Here is a 25,457-nt window from a genome sequence, read left to right on the forward strand (position 1 = left end):
AAGTTTTGCCTAAGTCCACTCAATCTGCCAGACTTGCCGACTGTAGCTTCAATAAAAGTTCTTTCATTTGTAAAAAAATGTTTCCTGTTAAAATGTATAGCATTTTTACTGTGCATCTCTATTTCTGGTTAAAAAGATTTTGTATTACAGTGCTCATGTTACAATATAAATAAGTACTTAAATACATAGGCCTACTTAATTCGTATTTTTTACATTTACTATATAACAGCTTGTATGAAAGGAAAATGTAAAGTGTTAGAAAAAGTCATTAAAATAATGTAGTAGGCTACAGCACAGAAGCCCATTAGAGAATGACAAATACTTCACTTCGCCTGATTATGATGATATTCCGGGCCCGTTCCCGTACAGGACTGGGCGATTGGGGCGGAGACCTGTTTGTACTGCTTTTGTGAGCCACCGGTCCGCCTCATCGCTTTCCCGATACCCATCAGGAGGCAGTATATCCTCCAGTGCAGTGTGTGTGTGTGTGTGTGTGTGTGTGTGTGGCGTACTGGAGCTGCGCTTCCCATCCGCTACCTTTGTCTCTTTCACAGAGCTTCACTTTAGCAGGGCGCGGGGTTTAAGTTGCTGAGACGGAGGAGAACCGCTTTGAAGAAGTGGATCTGGACGGGTTTAATACACCCTCCCTCTCTAGAACTACTACAAAGGGAGTGAACGGAGAGAGTTGGGCTGCGTAAATCGACACCGACCATCGCGCCGCTCGCTCGCTCCCCTAGACGTCAAGAAAGCAAGCATGCGGGAAAACACAAGGAGCTGAGTCTTTCTTTGGGAAATGTGGATTTTGTTGGGCTCGTTTTGAAATGCTGGTTCTCTGAGACCAAGCGCGGTGTGCGTTTCCATGCGTTTTTGGACGCGCTGACAGTCCGTGAGCGTTACGCACTGACTCGCCAGAGGTAAGTTTGACGCCTCCAATACAAATACAACTGGATTATTGCAGTGTTCTATTATTGCAGTGTTCCGTTCTGTTATTAATTGACGTCGAAACGTCACGTAATTAGTGCTTTTTGTAAATGTCGTTTATTGTTAAAAGCGATGGGGGTGGAAAGGATATTTGATACCGTCATTAAGTCAGCCAGTCGTTCAGTCGGTGGAGCTCCAACTGTTGCCATATTGTTTAGATAAGTTTTAAACCCTAACTAATGTTGATTGTAATACATGTAGATGTCAGTTTGTGTCACTTTGGCGAAAACGCAGTGCGGTTTTGTTTGGACACGCATTTCAACGTAAAAACAAATAAGATACTAACATCTTTATGTCCCAGATTTAAGTGAGTGAACAAACGCTGATTTTTATTGCATATGTGATGGGATGGTATATATTTAAAGCCCAACATCAGCACTTTTTTCTTAATGCAATTACAACGTTCCTGCCACGTTCACAGCACAATAAAACGCTTTCTGAGGTTGATCATTATTTAGTGACAGGTTTAAGCGATGATGGCATTTTCTGGAAATTATAGCCTAAAAGTGATGTTGAATATTGACCACCACCAGCTGTGGCACGTCTTACAGAGTGCGTTTTCCTTCATTTCATATAGACTGATGGTCTATAATGAAATAAGTGCGCACTGCATTCTGGAGATTACAGTAATTACAGCATGAAGTGGACACTGGTGTTTTCATATGGCTGGGTGCTCAATCAGGCAAAGAAATGGTCAAAGAGACAGTTAAACTAAAAATTAGAAATACTGCCATTATTTACTCACCTTTATGTCGCTCCAAGAACTTATGACTTATTTCCACTGTGGAACACAAAGGACACATTTTGGAGGAACACAGTTTTTACATGCATTGGCAAATTTGGCAATAAAACGTGACTGAAGATGTCAAGTCTAAAATAAGATGTAAAATCGCCATGAAGTACACATCCCAAGTCTTCTGAAGATTTACAGTATCAGTAGTGTGAGTCGACGCAGAAATGTAAGTCATTATTCAGTGAACTTCCCCTCTATTGAGCTGTGTTAACAGCAAGTTGATAAATTGATCAACTCCAGAATCAGATCCATCTGATTTGTAAACAAATAATTTAGATCAACTTTGTGAATGGAATTAAACATTTTTTACTAGATCTGACTAAAATAAATTATTTATCATGAATCTGACTTAGGTAGTTCCCTTGTGTACTCTAATGAATTAATCAATAAGCGTGAGGATGAATGTGAGGACTTAATCTTTTGTCTGTTTGTCACATAAACCTATTGTTGTTTTTTTCCCGGAGTCTTTGAAATGATGACTTTTATGATACTTTTGTGGTGACCCTTATTTCATTTATTTATATGGCATGGAAAAGATCAATCAGTCATGGGGGTTTGGATTGATGGTGAGTTAATGATTACAGAATATTCTTTTTGTTTTTGGGTGAACAATACCTTTTAATTTATTTTTCAGGGAGAAGTGTGTGTTTGTGTGTGTGCGCATTTTGTGGTCCTCTTAAAGGGATAGTTCACCCAAAGATTTACTCACCCTCATGTTGTTCAAAACGAAACCTGTGTGACATTTTTACCTGCAAAACACAAACAAAGATATTTTTAAGAATGCTGGTAACCAAATAGTTTTGACCAAAAAGTCATACAGGTTTGGAATGACATGAAGATGAGTAAATTATAGAATTTTCATTTTTGGGTGGACCCCCCAAAAAATTTAAATGACAAAAGTTGTATACAGGTTGAGAGCAATGGATCTCAATGGGATTTTATAGATTGTGGTTGTGTTTATGTGAAATAGTGAGGTCAGTGTGTATCATCACATCCAAGAACAATTGATTGTTTATTATAATGGTTCATACAGTGCTTGCAAACATAGAGGATACTGGAAGCCTCGAACAAAGCTCTTTATTATTGTGACGTAGGGCTGTCATACGCTCTTGTCTGTTAATGAACAGTGGAAGGAGAGGATAGCAGTAACTGTATAAATGTGCTCCATTCATGTTTGTTTCCAGCCTGTCCTGGACAGTGTTCCCGCATTAAATGCAACTGGCAGGGAATAGCTTGCTGGGAAGTGTGTGTTTGTGTGTTGACAATACACTGTCACCCCTTCAGCCCAGATGTTCTTCAAATCCATTGAGAGTCAAATTGGGCTCCTGGAGGGAAGATCTTCTCATTGTTGTGCCACAATAGACTCGCATCCTTCCTTGGTCAATAGTACCTAAAACTGAATATCACACACACACACACACACACACACACACACACACACACACACACACACACACACACACACACACACACACAATAGGGATTCACAAGGACAGTAAAAGCTATTAGTATTCTGATCATCCAGTCTGGAATCTGGAATGTTGAATTCCAACTCCTAAAATTAAGACTTTCATCTCCGACTCTTTAAAGAGAGGTCAGTTAAAGTAAAAATGTTCTTCATGGAGTAACATCTAAATTAACCGGTTTGATCCAGTTCAAAGAAATGATTTATAATGACTGAATAATAGCGGTTACTCCAATGTAAGAATTTTAAAGGCTCAGATCAGGTAGTAATATCTACTTGTCTTTTTTTTAGCTGCATGTTCACGCCTACAGTGTTTTTTTTTTTAAATAAGTGCTATCCTTAAGCTTAAAAAGCTGTTTGACTAGATCCAAACCACAATTTGACCTTTTATGCAACTGTAAAGATACATTCATGGTAAAATGACAGGAATAAACCATCCATATTAATTGGATCATCACAAACGCGGTCACAACTCTCATTTGAATTGCATCAAAAACGCATTATAATGTCTACAACATGCGGATTACACAGAGCCATCACAAGTACCTGTATGGAATTCAAAAGCCTCTTTTCTAAGTCATCCTGAGCGCTTGCTATCTGCCCCTGCAGGAACTCATATCACATGAATGAATTATTGGATTACATCCCTGACATCATGAAGCAAATGTTCTGGCCTTGGGTCTTGTTATAATAGTGTGGTTTTGCGGACACTGTTGTTCAATTAGCGCATTCAGCACACCGTCATAACCAACGTGACCGTGTCCCTAAACCACCTCTACGCCGAATGCATAGAAATCAATTGGCAACCACGATACCTCGCCTTGCGTGACACCTTCCGTCCTCTGGCTTATTGTGAAGTGTGTTCCCATATAAGCCCGCACAAGGGTCATTTGTCCCCCTCTCTCTCTCTCTGGGAGTTCATGTGTGGTGGCGGTGCGTATTGATGGCGAGCCCTTCGACTAGAACCCTCATTATTCTCTATCAGTGTGTGCTCCTATATGCCATTTCCTCTCTGCCTCTAGTTAGTCTCTCTGTTTTCTGGCCTGCACCTCTATTTGTAATGAGTGCAATGGTACTCTAGGAGTCTCAGGAGTGATGTGTAAAAGTGAGAGAGGTCATGCAGTCAAGGCGAGTCCGTGATTCTGAGTGGACGCAGGCGGATGGTGAGATGGGAGAGTGAAAACAGCAGGGACTGGGGATGGACATGGGTGATGTTTAGATAAGAGGACGGGGAAGAGTGTTTTAAGTGCAGTACTGCAAATATAGAAGAAATTGCATGTGTTTGGTTGGAAGGGCCGCTTGTGTGCATTTGTGTTAAGGGTAGTGCTTTTTTCCACCATCCCCCAGTGTGTTTACACATATTGGAATGATGGTTGTGTGTATGTGTGTGTGTGTGTGTGTGTGTGTGTGTGTGTGTGTGTGTGTGTGTGTGTGCGCAGCTGTGGGCCAGAGGTTGAGAAACACATCCGCACAGAGCTGTGAAAGTGATACAGGCTTGATGTTTTAGAAAAGTCAAGTTTCGATAGACAAAAATTTAAACACTTGTCATCATTTACTCTCTTGTGTCATTCTAAACCTTTCTTTCTTCTGCAAGCCAGTGTTATTTTAGTATTATACCTCACCGGCCCGTTTTCGGTAGCGTTCCTTCACCTCGTTTTTCATTCTTCCGCCCAGGGGCTCGTTTTCCTGGTGCTGAGATGGATCCATCAGGCCAGTTTTGCGTGTCTTTTATGAGCTGCATATGGAGGCCGCGCAGAGGGGAAAGGTGGAGAGCGTAGGCCCTCTCGTTTGCTAGCAAATGACCAGTATCGACCATCTGCTATTTTAGTGTCCTTCCCCACAGGCTCTTCTAGTGATTTTTTCAAGCTGTGCATTTGTTGTATATGTATGAGAGTGACTGTATGCGTTTGTGTTTGCAGGGCTTTTCTTCCAATCCATCCTAAAATTAGGGTCATATTTTTGTTTTTCAACATTCAAAGCCTGGCAGCCACAGGTAGGAGCTGAACTGCATTAAACAACCGGTCAATGTTTTCCTTTAGCGTGAGCCAGTTCCAAATGTCCTTTTGGAAATTGTGTTTACAGAAATGTTATTTAGAGGCGCAATCACATGTCTGTGCTTTCGCTTTGAGCAAGTGCAGCTATTCTCCTCTCTCGCTGCTCTTTTCTGTCTCTCGCTCTCTTCTACTCGTGCGTTCCTAACAGATGTTTGCCCTAATGCATCTCGGGCTCAGGTTGTTTGCTGAGCTTACATCTGGTTTGGGTGCTTCATATTGCCCTTCGCCTGGATTTAATGGGTGTTTTTTCTCCCCAAAAGAAAAATGTATTTGCTTAAGTGTTTTTTTGAGTTGGAACGGTGTCATCTCTGGTCTCAGATAACCCTTTTCCACCAAAAAAGAACTGGTTCGGAACTGGTGCTGGTTCATAGTTGGTTCAACTTGCGAACCTTCTCAGAACCTGTTTGTTTTTCCACTGACTAGAGCGCCCAGCGAACGACGTCGTTACGTCACTGTGTACGTCGCTATACGTCTCAGCTAGAAACGCTTGCAAGTACAACATTACTTTAGGTTTATATCTAACTCGTGTACGAAGAAGGCTTTAAAAACAATTGAAATATGTAAGTCTTTTCCTTTGATATGTAATCTTTTCTGATTAGTTATGTACCCCTGTCTTGTGTCTTTTTTTCTTTCCGTTTATTTGTTCTATATAGTGACTGTTTTCTTCTTTGCTTACATAATGTGTTCAATAAAAAAAAATGTAAAATAAAAAAAATCTATAAACGCTTGCGCCAACTTCAAGCATAACAATTACAATGGCGGACTACATCGTGTTTCTGCAAATGTTTCTCCTGGCTTTGCGGTCAGAAAAGATGTTTAGAACACATCTAAACCCGCCCCCAGCCCCCGCCGTAAGCATGACGTGGTAAAAGAACGGTTCTCTGGTTCTAGTCCAGCAAAGAGTTGGTGCCGCTTTGGAACCAGTTTTCCTGGCTGAGAACCGGTTCTTTGGCTGTCGAAACACAAAGAACTGGTTCGCGTGTAGGCACCGGCTCCGAACCGGCTCTCAAAATGCTTTGGTGGAAAAGGGGTAAGAGAGTATTTGGTACTCAGTTCAGTTCAGGTTGTAATGTGAAAATTGCAGTGTTTTAAACACATCTGAACAAATAAGCAGTTGGTGGCTGTTCAGCCTTTACAGTTCATATCATTAGTGGCGCTAGAATTCAGACAAACCTTAAGCCTAGGCATTAACTGAAGTACATAACGCGTCCCACACCATTTGTGTTTAGGGCTGCACGATTAATGATAATAAATCAGAAATTGCAGTATGCGATTATCAAATTGCGAAGACTGTGATTTAATTACATAAATAAATGCACTGCGTCTTTTAGAGTGAAGCTTATTATCCGCCGGTGTTTGCAGCGTCTCAGAGCGGATCAGTTAACAGTAAATGCTGCTGCTAGAAGCTAGTTATTTTAGTTTATAAAGTTATAAATGTGGATTTTTTTTTTTTTACAAAAACCCATTGCTTTGCTTCAGAAGGCCTTTATTAACCCCCTGGAGTCTACTTGGAGATTATTTTTATGATGGATGGATACACTTTTGTGGACTTCAAAATCAGAAGCGCCATTATAAAGTTAGGCGTGTTGCAGTGTAACAACATGTTTTGGCCAATGTTCCTTAGAAAATGTAGCAATCTAACTCATTTTGGCATTGTTTTGCCCTTTAACATAATTCTTTCCCGTGTGACTTGAAGATTGAACTGTTAGCAGCAGGAAACACCAGAGGAACAAACAGTCAAGCACACCAGCATTCACACACAATAAAAGTGGCTGTTAGTTGCCATTGGGGCAGAAACAGCTCCACAGCTGGGCTCGGCCCCCTTCCCTTCGGGAAATACGTCCACAAAAATCCCCCCGCACAGGCCTGGACCACCCCGACACCTCTGCCTCCTGGTGTAAGGCGGGTTCCTCTGCCCGTTTCTACAGCTTGATCCCCAAAGCAGATCTCCCCCCAGATGTGCAAGACCCACAGGATGAAGTAACAATAGCGAGGCTGTTGGACCATTAAACCCTGGTGAGGCAGTGTGTGCGAGCGCTTAGCCCTTCACCCTCCCCCATCTTCTGCAGGACGACCTTTAACCCTGGTTCGCTACATGCTGCACACCTCCTGCTGCGCCTCTCACACGCAGCCACACTAGCTCTGTCACTCAGAGAGAGAGACTAATGCAGATAGAGACAGCATGCTGATGTAAAATATCAAGAAAGAGAGAGATCAGATGCAAATGCTACTGGGGGAGGATAGATATGCATCTGCAATATTCATATTTGAGCTGCACACCCTCAGAAACCACTGTGATCATCATATTCAATGTTGTCTGTGCAATAAAGTATTCTTAAAGCAATAGTTCAGCCAGAAATGAACAAAATCTGTCATTATTTATTCACCCTCATGTTGTTCCAAACCTGTATGAATTTATTTCTTCCATGGAACGGGATACTTTTATGGTGCTTTTTGTCATTTTGAAGTTTGACAGCCTCAGTCCTTATTCACTATATGGAAAAGAGTGGTCTGGATATTCCTCATAAAATCATGTGTTGTGTTTGGAATGACAGGAGGATGAGTAAATAATGACAGAATTTAAATTTTTGGATGAACTCTATTCCTTTATTCTTGTTCATTCTGTCATTGCTCGATGGTATTTTAAATTATATTTAAATTTTATTTTATTTTTGTACTTTAAATGGAAACTGAGAAAGAGAGAGAATTTCTTTCCTGAAGAGGCGTAAGAGAGAGGAAGATAGGGGAGCAAAGCATGGGAGTGCCCATAAACTCAGGACCTGAGAAACAGAGATAACGGCAAACCAGCAGACAGCAAATACAGCATCAATCTCCTCAGTCACTCCTTCTCTTTCTGCTCCTCTCTCCATCTCTTTTCCCTCCAGTGAGTCTTTTTTCCCTTGGATCCGCATGCCGAGTGCCCCTGTGTGTTTGTAATAGACCCTTTCCACGTGCTGCCTGCTCCTTCTCTCTTTTCCTTTGCCTCTCTCTCTCTCTCTCTCTCTCTCTCTCTCTCTCTCTCTCTCTCTCTCTCTCTCTCTCACCTCCCCAGCACACATGGAACAGTTTATCTAGGAGCTTATTTTTTGCACCTATTAAGCAAAGTTCCTTCTCAGACACACACAAAAAAGGCAGCACTTCGAGAAAGGCGGAGAGAGAAAGAGAGAGAGAGAAAACCCCCCTGGTAAGCCATGGCTCTACCACGCATGAGAAAATCAATAAAGCATCTCTTAAAAAGAGGTTGACGGATAATAGAGAAAGACGGGTGGGAGAAACAGACCAGGTCCCCTGGATACCTTTCTGCCCTTTCACTTTTCCCTTCATCCCACAAATACACCATCCACGCTGTGAAAGAGCAACACAAAGCTACACATTTGTATCGCTGCCACAATTTTTTCACAAATGCGTGTTTGTGGCGTAGGCTGTCTTGTCAATTGTAATGGGACTAATAGTTGTCGTGTCAAATCACTAAAAGCAGTGTCAAGAACATCTGTAATTTCTGGAGATATCTATCCGATAGCATTCCTATTCTTCTCAATGGCAGTTGCTCAGCTGGAATGTAAACTCGGTCGTAAACAAGTTGTAAACTTGGCATATACATGCAGGATGTCTATCTGATGCTGTCTATCAGATTTTGTTAGAATTGAACACAGGGTGGTGCTCTAATATGCAAATGTACATTTCTTTGCATATTATTTCTGAAACTTATGGACCAGAATGTAGATCTTTCATCTGAATCCGTGAGCGTGTCTACATCTAGATTCAGATTTTCACACACCTTCTAGGCCATTTGACTGATTTTGCCACTTGAAATTTGGCATATGTTGATTACAAGCAGACCTGGTAAAATATGTATCAATAGAATTTTGATTTGTTAAATCATTTCTATGAACCAGTAAGTTTTTGGGGCATGACTATTTGACCAGGGCTGCATTTCCAAAAAGCATCGCAAACCTATTCTTAAGACTTTATCTGATTTTTTTGAGCATCCATTATTGCATTATTTAAGGTAGGGTAGGCAATTTTCAGAGTGGCTAGCAATAGCAAGCTAGCTTTGAAATGATGAGATCCTCCCTTCTCCAAAGCCACGCCTCCTTCAAAACACATGAACGCACACAGCAGAGTTTGCAAAGCGTCTTGAGATGAGAGACGGCATTAAACTATCACATATCTTAAAGCACATAACATCACAATAATGATGAACATAAACAACTTAAAGAGCACTGACCTGTATCACCTGACTGCTGCAGATTCATTTAGGCGTTGATAGTGTTGCTATTGAAACGCATAAAATTGAGTCACAAACAGAGTATATAACACCACAGGTTTCCATCTATTCGGACCAAATGCAATGATTGGATGAACATTTTATGGTCACGTGCCTTCCACAGACAGTATATACTGTACAGTATATAAATACATGTAGCGATTGTTATCAGGATGTGAAGAGACTTTCACCCAGCATAACAAAAAATGTTTCTGGAACAAATCCCCTACCCTGCCTTTAAGTATGCATGCTAATTTTGTCTATTTTTACATTTAGATACTTTTTTCGTCATCTAACATTATAATGTTGTGTTGTCGAAATGTAATTGTGGCATTTAAAAGGATTGATTTTAGTTTTTAGTCCTTTATTTTTAATTTCACCAACCCTTGCTTGCTATATAGTCTACTTTATTGATTATAAAAGGTGTGGTCTAGTTTTGTCTGATTGACCTGCTTGCTTGCATCATAGACTGCATTGTTGATTATAATACAATGTAGTTTAAACCACTCATTATGATTTGACTAATGTGATCAAGTTATGCTGCATCCGTTCGTGCCACAAGCTGAAAGAGAGCGTTACGGCAACACAGCGTGACATTACCTCTCTCTCTCTCTCTCTCTCTCTCTCTCTCTCTCTCTCTCTCTCTCTCTCTCTCTCTCTCTCTCTCTCTCTCTCTCTCTCTCTCTCTCTCTCTCTCTCTCTCTCTCGCTCGCTCTCTGCCCATCCAGACTTCTGATGCTGTTATTGAATGTGTGTTGATTAAATTCACACAATCCACACACCCCCTCCCCTCCCTCAGGGAGCTTTTATTTAATTAATAACGCAGGCTTACCATTAAAACACTTGCTGTGTGTGTAGGTGTGTGTCTGACAGAGCGACTCTCATGGCTGTTTTGCTTGTGATCGCCGTGTGACGCTGTGTGTGCACTTGTATTGTTGTGGTGGTGGGGTTCCCCACCCGGCGTTAACAAAGCAGTATTGTGTGTGTGTTTATTGTCGTGGGTTAAGCTGTGCTCAGAGCTGTCATGGGTAATCTGAAGCTCTTCACTCCATTAGTATGTACCTGGAGATGCAGGTATGACTTACATATTAGTGCTGGATTGTATATCACAGATATGATTTGCATTGACTGAACGCATCATGTGTCCTGGAGTATTGATGGAATGGAAGTCCTGTTTTTGTAGGGATGCTGCTATTTTTAGGAATGCACAATAAAATGATTAGCCTATTGATGTTGATAGATAGATCTGTCTGTCTGTCTATCTATCTATCTATCTATCTATCTATCTATCTATCTATCTATCTATCTATCTATCTATCTATCTATCTATCGCTCTATCTATCTATCTATCTATCTATCTATCTATCTATCTATCTATCTATCTATCTATCTATCTATCTATCTATCTATCTATCTATCTATCTATCTATCTATCTATCTATCTATCTATATGTCTGTCTGTCTGTCTCTATCGATAGTGACTTTCACAACTTTGGGCTCAATTTTTGTTTTGAAAGTATCCTATGCTTAACAAGGCTGCATTTATTTGATTACAAATACAGTCAAAACATTAATATTGTGGAATTTTATTTCAATTTAAAATAACTGTTTTCTATTTTAATATATTTTAAAAATGAAATGTATTCCTGTGATGGCAAAGCAGAATTTTTAGCATTATTAATCCAGTCTTCAGTGTCACATGATCCTTCAGAAATCATTCTAATATGCTAATTTAGGGCTCAAGAAACATTTATTTTTCATATCAATGTTGAAAACAGTTGCTGCTTAATATTTTTGTGGAAACCATGAAACATTTTTTCAGGATTATTTGAATAATGGAAAGTTCAAAAGCGCAGCATTTGTTTCAAATAGAAATCTTTTGATTTGAATGCATCCTTAAGTATGTGTTCTGAGTTTGTCACACCACAGAAAAATGTGTTATTAGCCACCCAGCCAAATTTGAATGATTAAAAAAGCCGCCAAGTAAATAAAATAAGCTATCAAAATCTTGAAAAAATGCTCTCAAACGCTGGGGGCCTGTCTCCAGATAGTAATTTCGGCCCCATTCACCAGTAACAGCGGTTTATCAGTGAATCCCAGTTGTCTCCGACGAAAGTTTATAGAACTATCCTGTGTAAAATGATCACTACAGAGGCAGGTGTTGGTGGTGATCCTCCGTTTTAACCCCGCCCAAAAAATCCTGAACACAGCAATGGTGAAAAACTGTTTAACGGTCTAACTCCACAATTCAGTATTTCACAGTTCACAGTCTTTGTAATGGGTTTTAGCAATACATTTCTAACATTTATAATGTGTTTAGATTTTTTTTTAGAATTGCCTTTACAGGGACTTTAATTTATTTCAAAATTGTCTATTACATTGCATCCTTAATAGTTTTTTCCTGTGTCATGCTGTCTAAAGGGGTTAATTCTGTGATTCCAGAATGATGATTGTAATAATATACATAAACATACATAATACATTTCCATTTATTAATCTAGCAGAAGCTTTTATCCAAAGCGACTTACAAATGAGAACAATAGAAGCAGTGAGACTAATAAAAGGACTACAATATGCAAGTGACCCTTCCCAGTTTAATCTAACTTTTTTTTTAAGATAATAGATATAGAATAGATGATAAAGTGTTAGTATTAATGGATCAATGACTCCGAGTGTGTGTGTGTGTGTGTGTTTGTTTGTGCGTGTGTGTGTGTTTGTTTGTGCGTGCGTGCGTGTGTGTGTCTGGCTTCACTTTTTACAAGTGTAATCAAGGATTCTGCACAGGTGGCCTGCATCCTCTCAGGAGGAGACCTGAAGTGCTCTCCTCTTCTCTGCTGGTTTTTCACTTTCTTTTGTTTTTCACTTCATGCCACTGACCCCTGGCCAGCCCGGTGGCGTACTTCTCCCCATATTTCCCTTCTCTCTCATCTCTCTTTGTGTGTCTTCATGCCACTCTGAAATGTTATTTTCATTGCACCCTTTAAAGGAAAATATATTATCATTTGTAAGTGCCAAATCGCCTGTATCCAAATCACTTTGCACCCTGAACGTATCAATTTAAAGATGCGTGCGAAGTGCGATGTGAGCTAGCTGCACTGAAAGATTTCACAGTCGTTGATTGCCTCTGGGTCTGTTGTGGATTTTAATAGCAGATTTTAAACTTAGCAACATTTACCAGCAGTTTATTAGCTAGCCATTGACCGAAAGTGGTTCTAAATGAATTTAGACCGAGGCCAGAGAGGGTTTGAGAGCGTCTGCATGGGTTCCGCTGAGTAGAACAGAAAACGGGCCTTCGCTTTCTCTTTCTCAGCTTTTTACCTATTACAAATCCATTACCAGAAAGAAGTCAGGATTAGCAACCCTATACAGCAGAGAGATAGAATTTCAGTCCTTGTCTACTGAGAAAATAAAGAGAGTGAGAGAGTGATACGCAGCCTTTAGTAGTAGGTTAGATTGATTTAGTGGTCATTCAGATGGCTTTGAGTAGCTAGACTTCATATGAACTTGCTGGAAATCTGATGTACTTTTGGTTGTCCTGATACCAAAATTTCAGTAATCAATACCAGTGGAAGAACACTTTGCATGGACTGTTGAGTCTTTTCCGTTGGTGGCATCGATGTGTGCCTTGTCTTCTCGTAGACTTCATAGACATCCTTCAGCAAAGGCCCCAAATGTGCAAGTCAACAGCAAGGGCACAATAGTGGATAGTGCCATTTGTAAGCATTTATAGAGCTATAATATTATGAAATATTTGTGTTTGATTTATAGCTTGATTTTAAATGCATGTGTGAATATTTTTTTATATATTATTTTGTATATATTTCATCAGAATGGGAAAGAAAGGTGATTTGAGAGACTTTAGCAAGGTTTGTGGGTTGATGCCAGATGGACTTGTCTAAGTATTTCAGAAACTGCTGGGATTTTTTCACACACAACCATCTCTTGGGTTTACAGAGAATGGTCCTAAAAAGAGAAAATATCCAGTGTGCGGCAGTTCTGTGGGCGAAAATGCCTTGTTAATGCCAGAGGTCAGAGGAGAATGGTCAGACTGGTTTGAGCTGATAGAAAGGCAACAGTAACTCAAATACCCACTTGTTACAACTGAGGTTTGCAGAACAGCATCTCTGAACGCACAAAACGTCGAACCTTAAAGCACTCTGGTGCCACTCCTGTCAACTATACATACATATATAATGAGCTCTCCCAGAGAAAGCATGCCATTGACTGTTTGAAGTGTTTATGTGATACAACAGATACAGTAGAAAGACTAGTGTCTTGTTTTATTTTTGTGTCGACGTGGTACAGAAGTTACGTTACTTTTGACATCCCTAATCACAGCGGTAAAATGTGCAGTTGGCAGTAAGTCAGCAGTATATGAGTTACTCTCTCTCTCCGTCTCTCTCTCTCTCTGTTTCTGTTAGCTTTTGACAGATGTGCCTCTAATCCATCCAAGCTCCCAACCACCACCATGGCCCTGTGTAACCTCTATTTTTCTGACTCTCTTGGTCTTTCTTTCTTTCTCTTCTCTATGCAGTGTTCTCTGACAGATCTGCTCTGCTGAGATATATCAGGGGCAACGTGTCCTACTAAACAAACTTCTACACACACATACACAGGGGAACACAGGCATGCATACATGTGCATATTGTCCCATTAAAATGATCCTTGTCTGTGCACACTCTGTGCCTGTTTGTTTTAGTGGGGGTGTTATTAATAAATGTGACCTCATCTGTGTCCGCAGAGAACTTCCTCTCCCTTCCCAGCTCTCCCTCTATAGACTTCATTTGCTTTTCCCTTCTTTCTTCGCACTGTTCTCAACACCCTTTCTCCCTGTCTCTTGGTCTCTTTCAATGCAATACATCTTTCTGCGTCTCTACTATGTCTTGCCCTCTGTCTCTCACCTTTTCTCTGTTCTTGTTCTGTTTCCTCTGCTTTTTTTTTCTCCAGTGTCATCCATCTGCCCATCTCCCCCCGTTTCTATTTACTCTAGTACTCTGTTTCTGCCCTTCATGTCTACTCCTTGTCACTCTCTGGCTCTCACATGCTCAGCTGTACTCTCATATTCTGTGTGTGTGTGTGTGTGTGTGTGTGTGTGTGTGTGTGTGTGTGTGTGTGTGTGTGTGTGTGTGTGTGTGTGTGTGTGTGTGTGTGTGTGTGTGTGTATTAGAACACAGAGAGAGCACTTCTATTTACCAGGGTGAAGCCAACAAAAGTATGTTTCACCCTAAAATCAAAAGAGAAAATACATATCTAAACTTTTTTAAGTTCATTTTAATGACAATTCAGCACCCTTCCACACTGTTTTCATTATTTTAATCCATCTATATATTAGATATTATAAATATGTAATATTTTGTAATATATTTTAGCAATAGAAATTTGGTATATGTTCTATATTCTAATTATTTTAATCTTTATGGGTGTACAATACTATAGAAATGAAACTTGGATATATTTTAGAGTAGTCAATGTGCTGCTTGTATAGAAGTATATATTTACTTTCCTCTGAAAATAACTCAACATTCAGCCATTATTGTCAAAATAGCTGGCAACAAAAGTGAGTACACCCTAAGTGATAATAGCTGTACGCCGTTTAACCATGCAAAGCCACATGTAGCATCATGGTCTGGGGCTGCATGAGTGCTGCTGGTGCAGGGGAGCTGCGCTTCATTGAGGGAAACATGGATTCCAACATGTACTGTGACATTCTGAAGCAGAACATGATGCCCTCCCTTCAGAAACTGGGCTGAACGGCACGATAATGACCCCAAACACACCGCCAAGATGACAACTGCCTTGCTGAGGAAGCTGAAGGTGGGGTGATGGAGTGGTCAAGTGTGTCTCCAGACCTGAACCGTATTGAGCACCTGTGGGGCGTCCTCAAGCGGAAGGTGGAGAAGAGCCATGTGTCTAACAGCCAGCAGCTCCGTGATGTCAGTATGGAGGAGTGGAAGAGGATCCCAGCAACAACCTGTGAATCTGTGGAGAATTCCATGCCTAGAAGGATTAAGACGGTGCTTGATAACAATGGGGCTCACACAAAATATTAATTTGACATGTTCACTTAGGGCCTACTCACTTTTGTTTCCAGCTATTTTGACAATAATGGTTGTATGTTGAGTTATTCTCAGAGGACAGTAAATATATACTTCTATACAAGCAGCACATTGACTACTCTAAAATATATCCAAGTTTCATTTCTATAGTATTGTCCCCTTGAGAAATGTTTGCTGAAATGTAGGGGGTGTAAAATGAGGGGTGTACTCACTTTTGTGAGATACTTATATATATATATATATATATATATATATATATACACATACATACATTTGTAGCATTACATTAATGAGGTTAATTTTCAAGATTGTAGCAGATAAAAATATTTTTTATATAGTTTTGTGTGTAAGTAATAACTTTAAAAAAATCTTTATGTACATATAGTTTATTATTTCTTCCTTTTGATTTTGCCGTGAAATATAACATGGACATGTTCTTGACTGTAATCCTTTACTGCACATGAATGATTCACTTTGGTTTTTGTTCTGTTTTTTGAGAATTCCAGCTGCATAACTGCAAATCTGCATGAATGTTTCGGTTCAAGATGTATCATAATTAACCTTAAGATAGTGTGTAGCTCAATTATTTTTAACGATAAACAACTGGCAGCTGGTTTACTTTAATTCAACAATCACTGAATGCATAAGCTAATTTACAGTGACAGACTGCCATCAAACTATTTACCTGATGTTTAAACAGAAACATTGATTCGTTTTAAAGCACCGGCCATATGTGTGAATTATTGCAATTAGAACCAGCATGTGAGGCTTATCCCAAAGGCTTGATGTCATCACGTCGTAATTAAGGACAATGATGTTTCTTTTATGATGTGATGTTTTATACAGGGTGAAAAGATATATTAGGATGCATCAGAGACTGCAGTAATCAGCTGGATACCATAGTATATCCTCATTAAAGCGTGTAGCAGCTCTACTATTTCCTTTGGGATGGAGTCTGAGGTAAACATATGAGCTCACCTCAACCTTACCTCACCTCTGTGTGTCTACAGTATGTGCGCAAAGGTGAGCCATCACATATTTTACGGTCAATAAAGCATGTGAGTATGCACTTATTTGAAATGGATATGTGCAATTTTCTATTATTCATACCTCATGAATAAAACTCTCCTAAAATATTCAGTTTTCTCTAGTCTCATCCAACACAGCTGAGATATCAGTAACCTCACAAACACTTGCTGTTGAAAACGGAAACGTCATTAAGAAAATAGTATGTATTCAACTATCAAAAACAGATAAATGAGAGAGCAGATTGTTTTATAGTGGAGCTGAACTAATGCGAAAAGCAAGACAAACTGATTTTTAAACAATTGAAAGTAAACCAAATTACTTAATGTTGTTTTTCATGCACCATACAAAGTCACCATCTGTCGCTTTCGCTCAATCTCTTTACAGTATACAGCAAAATATAATTACGGCCATTGTGAGAAAGGTCTTTGAGAATAAGGTAGTAATTCTGGTTCATAAAGTTTACCCATATGAAATGTTATCTAACAAGACAAATAGTTTTGTATTGTAATAATGCAAGATTGTCTTTATCCTTAGGGCCCTCACAGCAGGACAGTATAAACAAGAACACTTAATTGTGTACCCATAAGAGAAAGAAAGTTTGTTTGGTGGGGGCAGGTTTGAATCCAGTGCTTCTGATCAGCTGTTTATAAAGGTGGGCGTCTCCTTACATGGGATTTGTTTGGTTTGTACTTTTTTTTATGAGAAAATTTTCAGATAAATCTGACACAGCCCTGGGATTTGTTGTGAAAAGGCTTGAAATGAAGCCAGAGCATTACTTTGTGATCCTCCCACTTATATAAACACAAAACACTCACATACTAAGCAAAGGCACCCAAAATCTCTGTACCCACTCACATGTAGCATACAGATCCTCTCAAATACTTTATAATGAATATAGGCATATCTTACAAAAACACTCATCAGTGTGTATAAAACACACACCCAATATGGAAAAAATACATTTTCAGATATATTTTTAATATATTTCAAAATAAATGTCAAACAATACATTGCTAACATATTTGTAAAAATTATATTTACATTTTACACAATAATATTTTTGTAATTTCCTTATATATTTTTAAATAAATAAATAAATAAATATATATATATATATATTGCTCACCAGCCACTGCGGCTAGTGGTTTCCCAAAGTTAGCCACTCAGCATTTTCACTGGCCACAATTTTGAAATTAATACCATGGGAAAAACCTACCATATAGATATTTTTAATACTAATTCATAATTTGGCTGCTGGTATATTAGGCTGCTGTCACTTTAAGCCCTGAAGCATATACTGTTACACATGCGTTTTCTTTCTCAACTGTTTACATTCACTTAAAAATTAACTGTGTCTATGTAAATACTCGCCAAGACCATCATTTTGACATTATTTTGTGTGTATTGTTTAAGCTGTTTAAGCGCAATAAGCAGCGAAAAACAGAACTCAATTTATTACTGAGAGGTGCGGCTTTATAATCTGCGGGAATGAGTAAAATGATGTACAATACTCGCAATCCCATGCCAAATTTCAAGTCCATTAACACCAACAATATTCATCCGGAGCAAATGAAACGAATAAGTGAGGGGAAGTGGGTTTGTGTGTCAACTAGCTGTCGGAGAGATGAGAGAGCGGGAAAGCGTGGCTTGTATCATGTATCTATTTTGCGGAAAATGAGTATTGGAAGCGTTTCAGATATTTCAGTATTGATATATATTGGAAAATCAATATGTTTGACAACACCACATTGCACTTAGTTTACTATTTCAGATTCCTTTTTAAAAGACTACAATTGAATAATGTAAAAAAAAGATTACAAAATTCACCGGGTTGTGGGTGTTAATGTTAAGCCCTGTAATATATATATATACATAAATATATTTAAAGTTTTTAGCACTTAGACTATATTTTGGCTACAAAACCAAAAATGTTTTGCCAAACAGGAAACACACGTGCAGTTCAAAGTTCAAAACACATTTGCACTAAACACTATGTGCTACAGTGAACTTATCACGATTTCTCGACAGAAAAGTTGCACAAGTACTTTCAAGGTCACGGACCTCTTAAAAGGTGCCGTATGAGTGAAACTATTTTAGCACAGAAGATTCTCTAGACTGTTTCTCAACCGTCTCCGAAAGGCCGTCCTCCCACACACTGTCTAGTCATAGAGTGTGTGTCTGTGTATGTGTGTGAGCGTCTCCATGCTGGCCTTGTTGGCGGGTTGCTAATTTCTTGCCAGGCCCAGCAGCAGGTGGAGGGTATTACATGCTTCTTTCCCCACACATTGGCATAGTTAAAGAAAAAACAAAAGCAACCCACGGCATTTTCTCAGACAAGCTTTTATCGGCTCAAACACACCACAGCCAAAGCCCACTCTAATGAATGCATCTCTAGCTGTGTGACTGTGCTAAATATTCATATTTGTCACAACCACAATCATTGCTTCTTTCCTTCTTTTTATTCTCTTCTTTCTTTCTATTTTTACTGGATGGAGGGTGAGGGTCAGTGTGACATCAGCTAATTTAAAGCGAAGGTTGGCCATCATGACCTTATAAATAATTGGCTTCTAAGGGTCGAAGGTCAATGCAAAAGTGCAGTCACTCAACAAAGAGGGCACACACACGGGCTGACACTTCTGCTTCACTGACCCACACTGCCCCTTTTATGTGTGGACAGACTTTTATGGCCTTACGAATGACCTTGCAAATGGCCACTGGTAGAATTAAAGGACACTTTGATCAATACTAGTGCTTACAAGCATGCTAATTTCCACATATGCTTTTACATACTAAGCTGATTTCACTTCATTTTACATACCATCAAGTATGCACTACTGTTGCATTTCCAAATTCATTACTAAATTTTTTTTAGCATTGCATCATTCTCAGTTTTGACTGTAGCGTGTCTCAATTGTCATTTTATAATTATAAATGGTGCTTGTTAGCGCCCCCTTTGTAGTTGATATGCAATGCACACTTTGCTGAGCATTTGTGGGATCTCCTTTTCTATTCTGCAAAGGATTTTGGGTCATTTTATCAAACCATGCACAATCAAAAAGTACACCATTCAGGCACACTATTTTCAACATACTAGGGTTTGGAATATGCTAATTAGGATGGGTAGTATGCAAATTGGGATACAGAGCAAGACTTTTTACACTTTGAAAAGTTCCAATGAAGTCGAAGCCAAAACCACAGTTGAACGAATGACGTCCGATATGAAACTCATGCAGTAAGTGCTAAGCCAATACTCTCATAATTATCACTGCTAGCACCAGCGTCTTCACCATACTCAAGCCAGAGCAGGCCTCAGATAAGCATCGCAGAGCATATGACTCAGCAGTGTCTCCCAAATGCTCTGCACGGCTGTGATTAGCGTTAGCGATGTCAGCTAATGAATCATCCGTATTATGCTGCTGTCATGCTTGATTTCAGGGTTTAATAAAGGGATGTTTTAATTTAGCTCTGACTTCTCTGTGCTCTTCTCCATAGGTGAAAAGGTGGTCAGATTGGTTTGAATTTATTCATGGCCGATGCTTTTACAACAGTATGTTTCCGAAACTCATTACAGTGGCCCATGGTCGATTTGCTATTAAACGAGAGGTTTTAAACAGCATGCATGGGCTACACATGTCTAATTCATGAGGCTGTTGAAAGGGTTTCTGAGTGAGACAGAAAGTTTGCTGAAACTTGTTACTACAAGTTATCTGAATTTGACCAACAGAGTATTTTTTCAAGGGAAAAACTGGTTCATAAATAAACTGTGTTTTTTGGATTCAGTAAATTAAGATTTAGTAGATTACTGAGAAGCTTAAAATTATGATTATGTGATTATGATAGTCCTTAAATGGCCTATTCCCTGACTATTTAACTAGCGGGCTGATTACAGTAAGATGTACCCTAAGATTAGAATAAATAAGTAAGGTTTAGTTTCTAGTTAATAATATTACCTGTATCAAGCTAGCATTAAGATAGCTACAGTATGTAAATATTTGTGTGTTTTGACTTAAGAAGCTAAATACTCAGAAGATCAACTTTTAGGGCAATAGTTAATTCAATTCAGTAATGTTAGTTTTTAGTAGTTATAATTAACTTTGAAATACTAGCATTTAGAAAGCTACGGTATGCCAAAGATTATCCGTGTTCTGAGATGGTTAAAACTCAGGAGTTCAACTTTATATGTGCTGGTGTTTTTCAGATCCCACATTCTCCACCAGAAAAACATCCAGCCCCCCCACTGGATCGGTTTTGTTTGTGTGTGTGTGTGTGTGTGTGTGTGTGTGTGTGTGTGTGTGTGTGTGTGTGTGTGTGTGTGTGTGTGTGTGTGTGTGTGTGTGTGTGTGTGTGTGTGTGTGTGTGTGTGTGTGTGTGTGTGTGTGTGTGTGTGTGTGTGTGTGTGTGGTAGCTCTTTTTTTGAATAGTTCGGAAGGTTCAATTCCAAGCAGAGGGACTCTCTGTTAGGGGTTAAACGTTTTAACAGCAGAAACACACACACAATAGTTCTCCCAGATGGGTTGTGCTTCTTATTATGGCCCAAATTGAGTTTGCAGGTCATTTGATTAAAGTAATCTGATATGAGATATTCGCAGAACTTAATTTTATGTGCGTGGGTGTGCAACTTTAACATAATCAAAGGGACAGCGTCCCTTTTTTCTTAGTGATTCAATGTGACTGTGCTTTATTATAGCATGTGTAACAATATCTTCTAATCGATCACAGGGTGAAAGGATGAACTCTTCAGAAACATAATCTGTTTAAACGTCCCCTCCTGTCTTATTCGTTACTCTCTCTTCTTTTTTGTGCTATATTCTTGATACACAATGGATTCTTTCATCATTTATATGCATGTGTGTGACAGCTGACAGTCTGTTATATGAGGGAGTATTTCAGACACCCTGGCTTCATCTCTCCGTCCCCTTTCATGTGGATGTGTTTCTATCTCAGATTGAATGAGAGAGAGAGATCACTCTCTAGAGAAGGACATTAACCTGATTGAAAGCGCCCACCCCTCAACCCCCGAGCTAGTGTGACCTTCAGTCACTTGTCTGTGTGTGTATCTTACACTCCCACAGGAACTTGAGTGAAAAAAGGGTCCTCTTGTACTTTTAGAGTTAGAAGCAGAAGAAAGACTCAAGATAAGGAAGACCCAGAGAAAAGCTGGCTGTACATTTTGAGACCAGTAGTTTCACAGACGTGCGTTCATACAGCTTTGTTGATTATAAAGGGAGTGGTTTGGATTTTAATGTGTCTAGTCTTTTATGCATTTGGCAGATGCTTTTATCCAAAGTGTCTGGAATTGCAATTAAGGTATATATTTTTCATCAGCTCATGCATCGATCCCAGGATTTTGATGTTGCTAGCATCATGCTCTACTGTCTGAGCTACAGGAATGCTAGTTTAATCACTCGCATCCAGTGTAGAGATGTGTTCATGATGCAGTGTCAACTAGTGCATTAATATACCAACAGTCTTCACAATATCGTCTTTTGTGTTCCGCAGAAGAAAGTCATACAGGTTTAGAACAACATGAGAGAAGGTAAATTATCCTAGAAATTTCATTTTTGATTGAACTACCCCTTTAATATCAATAAACAATACATAATATTTGTGTGTGCTGTGCATTTTTGTACTTATTAGAGTACACTCTAAAAAATGCTGGGTTTTAAAAAAATAAATAAACCAACGGTTGGGTTTGTCCATATATGGCCCAAACTTGGGTTGAATCAACCCAGCATTTTTTAGAGTGTAGCGTCTTGTTAGCTGATTATAGCAAACTGCTTACATCATAATCCATTGAAATCAATAGTCTCCTGTGCGTTTCACAAGTCTGTTGAGCTGCTGCCTATGAAGAGCGTTCCAAATCAGTCAGTTTTGAGGATTCTTGGGAGCACTATTGTGTAGGTCACTTGGTCAACAAAGCAGCTCACTAGAAATACAATTTAAGCAATCCTCCATCCATGTTCTTGAAACCAAATCAGCATTTCTTTTTCTTTTTTTTTTAGGTTTATGCTTTTAAAATGCCCACTGTGATATGCAATGGACATTGTTAAGAGTGCTGTAGCAACAGTTGAACTCGATCAGTACTTTTTGTGAATAAATTGGTTCTAATGAACTGCATTATGTAGTTTTCTCAAATAAGAATCAAGAAAAAAAAAGATTTTATTCTAGCATGAAATGATGCACTTCTTGAGTAAAAAAAGGATCTGAGCAAAATGGGGAGGGAGATGAAATGAGATGAAAATTACAGGTATTTGAGAAACTAGTCAAAGAGAAGAAGTGATTTATTCCACAGAAAGCTTTCTCTCCCCTGACCGCAGCACGGCGGTGAAACAAATAGGTCCGTAGGGCAAGGAACAACAGAGAGAAAGAGATGGCGAACGAGAGATGGAGGGATGATTTGAGTAAGACTGGGGTAGTGGGGCGTGCGGGAGAAATCAGAGACAAATTATTGTTGTGCGAGGCAATTGTTGCGATAGAATAAGCAGCATTCAGTTAAATTGAAGACCTCAGACTTTTGCAAATTGCCTGAGATAGCAGTGTGGCGAAAACAAGGCAAGTCGTTTTATATTCCCACCGTCGCCGAATCTGCACACAAAAGACGGACTCTCACTCAATCAAGAGAAAGAGTAAAAATAACACACAGTGATCCCTTCTTTCAATCTCTATATTTCTGCTTATCTCGCTTTATCTTTGAAGCTCTCATTTGCGTAGAGGAAGCAAATGGATTGAATCTGGCCATTGGTTGATGATCATAAATAGCTTTACTCCACCTAAATCCCCCTCTCGCATGCTGGGAAAGAGGAGGCCGGGGGAAGGAAGATGATAAAAGTAGGGTGCGGGGAGGAGAGAAGAAAGGAAACAGGAAGATTAAGGGAGGGATTTGAAAAGAAACAAAACTAAATAGCATGACAGTAAAGTCGTGCATTTCGAACACACAAACACTAAAGATATCCGGAGATGAGTGCAGGGACCGATGGATTCGTGTTTCGGAATAGACACCGCAGTGCCTTCTCAGCAAAATAAAAGAAAAACAACACCAGCGATACGAAAAGCCAAATTTGTCCCAACATGACATGCGAGTGTATCGCAGATACTTGAGAATCAGCATAAATACAACCCAGTGTTCCTACAGATGTGCACTGGATGTTGATTAAACTCGATCTGTCCTCCTTCCGTCACTGAGATCCTTCCTGTTTACATCCCAGCAGATTTCATCATTGATCTCTCATCTTATCGTCTGCTAAAATGCTCTTCCTCTTTTGCGCTCTCTCTCTCTCTGTATTGAACAGTGGGATGTGAGTCGTGTGGAATGAAGGTGTCAGTTTCGTATCCTACAGCGTCGCTAGACAATTGCAGAGCAGCACCGCATGACTCCCCATTAACTCCGCTAACAGGAAACACTGGAGAGGTGCAGAGGTGCATCATGGCCTTCTCTGCACCCCTTCTCTCTCTACTTTCACTTATTTCAGCGGGAAGACATAGATGTCAATGAGAGAGGACACAAATAGCCCCTCCACCTCTACCCACCTCTGGCCCCAGCACCTCCGGCTGTCAGGAACTGCAGGGCGGAGTGAGAACGATGAAGAAAAAAGTATGGCCTAGGACAATTAACCCCCGAGGGAGCACAGTGGGCGTCCTGCGCTTCCAGCCTATTAACATACAAAAGTACTCAACCTGAGTAAGACACAGCTATACAGATGGCCTAAGGGGGTTTTACACACACACACACACACACACACACACACAGAGAGAGAGAGAGAGAGAGAGAGAGAGAGAGATGTACAGTCTATCTATCAATCTATCTATCTATCTGTCTATCTATTTATGCATGTCTATCGACCTATATCTGTCTGTCTGTCTGTCTGTCTGTCTGTTTATCTGATCTATCTATGTCTGTCTGTCTGTCTGTCTATCTGTCTGTCTGTCTATCTGTTTATCTGATCTGTCTGTCTATCTATCTATGTCTGTCTGTCTGTCTATCTATATATATATCTATGTCTGTCTGTCTATCTATCTATGTATGTCTGTCTGTCTGTCTGTCTGTCTGTCTGTCTGTCTGTCTATCTATCTATCTGTATGTCTATCTGTCCATCTGTTGGTCTATCTATTTGTCTGTCTATCTATCTATCCATTTATCTATGTATGTCTGTCTGTCTATCTATCTATCCATCTATCTATTCATCTATCTGTTTATCTGATCTATCTATATCTGTCTGTCTGTCTATATCTGTCTGTCTGTCTGTCTGTCTATATCTGTCTGTCTGTCCCATATCTGTCTTTCTGTCTGTCTATCCATCTATCTGTTTATCTGATTCATCTATCTGTCTCTCTCTCTATCTGTTTATCTGATCTATCTATCTATCTATCTATCTATCTATCTATCTATCTATCTATCTATCTATCTATCTATCTATCTGTTTATCTGTCCGTTTATCTGATCTATCTTTCTGTCTGTTTATCTGTCTGTTTATCTGATCTGTCTATCTGGCTGTCTATCTATCTATATATGTCTGTCTGTCTCTGTCTATCTATCTGTTTATCTGATCTATCTATCTATGTCTGTCTGTCTATCTGTTTATCTATCTGCTTATCTGATCTATCTGTCTGTCTGTCTATCTATTTTTCTACAGTATCTATGTCTGTCTGTCCGTCCGTCCATCCGTTTGCCTGTCTGTCTGTCCGTTTGTCTGTCTGCTTACTTATGTACCTACACCATAGAAAAAAATGAAAATAGTAGTAAAGTAAATTTTTATTTGGTATCTCTCAACATGCTCACCATTTGCGTTGCGTAATGTTTTGGTGGTTGTGTTGC

The 25,457-nt window shown here is 39.5% G+C and overlaps 1 protein-coding gene across 1 annotated transcript in view; it reads left to right on the forward strand.

Moving 5' to 3' along the window:
- The first annotated feature begins 443 nt into the window (after nt 1–443).
- Nucleotides 444–25,457, forward strand: part of sema4c (sema domain, immunoglobulin domain (Ig), transmembrane domain (TM) and short cytoplasmic domain, (semaphorin) 4C) — a 60,635-nt gene continuing 35,621 nt past the window's right edge. The window contains exon 1 of the mRNA XM_077241594.1: nt 444–914. The gene's annotated coding sequence lies outside the window, so the exon portion shown is untranslated. The remainder of the gene's footprint in view (nt 915–25,457) is intronic.

Source organism: Siphateles boraxobius, unplaced genomic scaffold, assembly GCF_051911475.1.
Source record: "Siphateles boraxobius isolate OS27281-9 unplaced genomic scaffold, OSU_SipBor_1 24, whole genome shotgun sequence".
Lineage (NCBI taxonomy): Eukaryota > Metazoa > Chordata > Actinopteri > Cypriniformes > Leuciscidae > Siphateles > Siphateles boraxobius.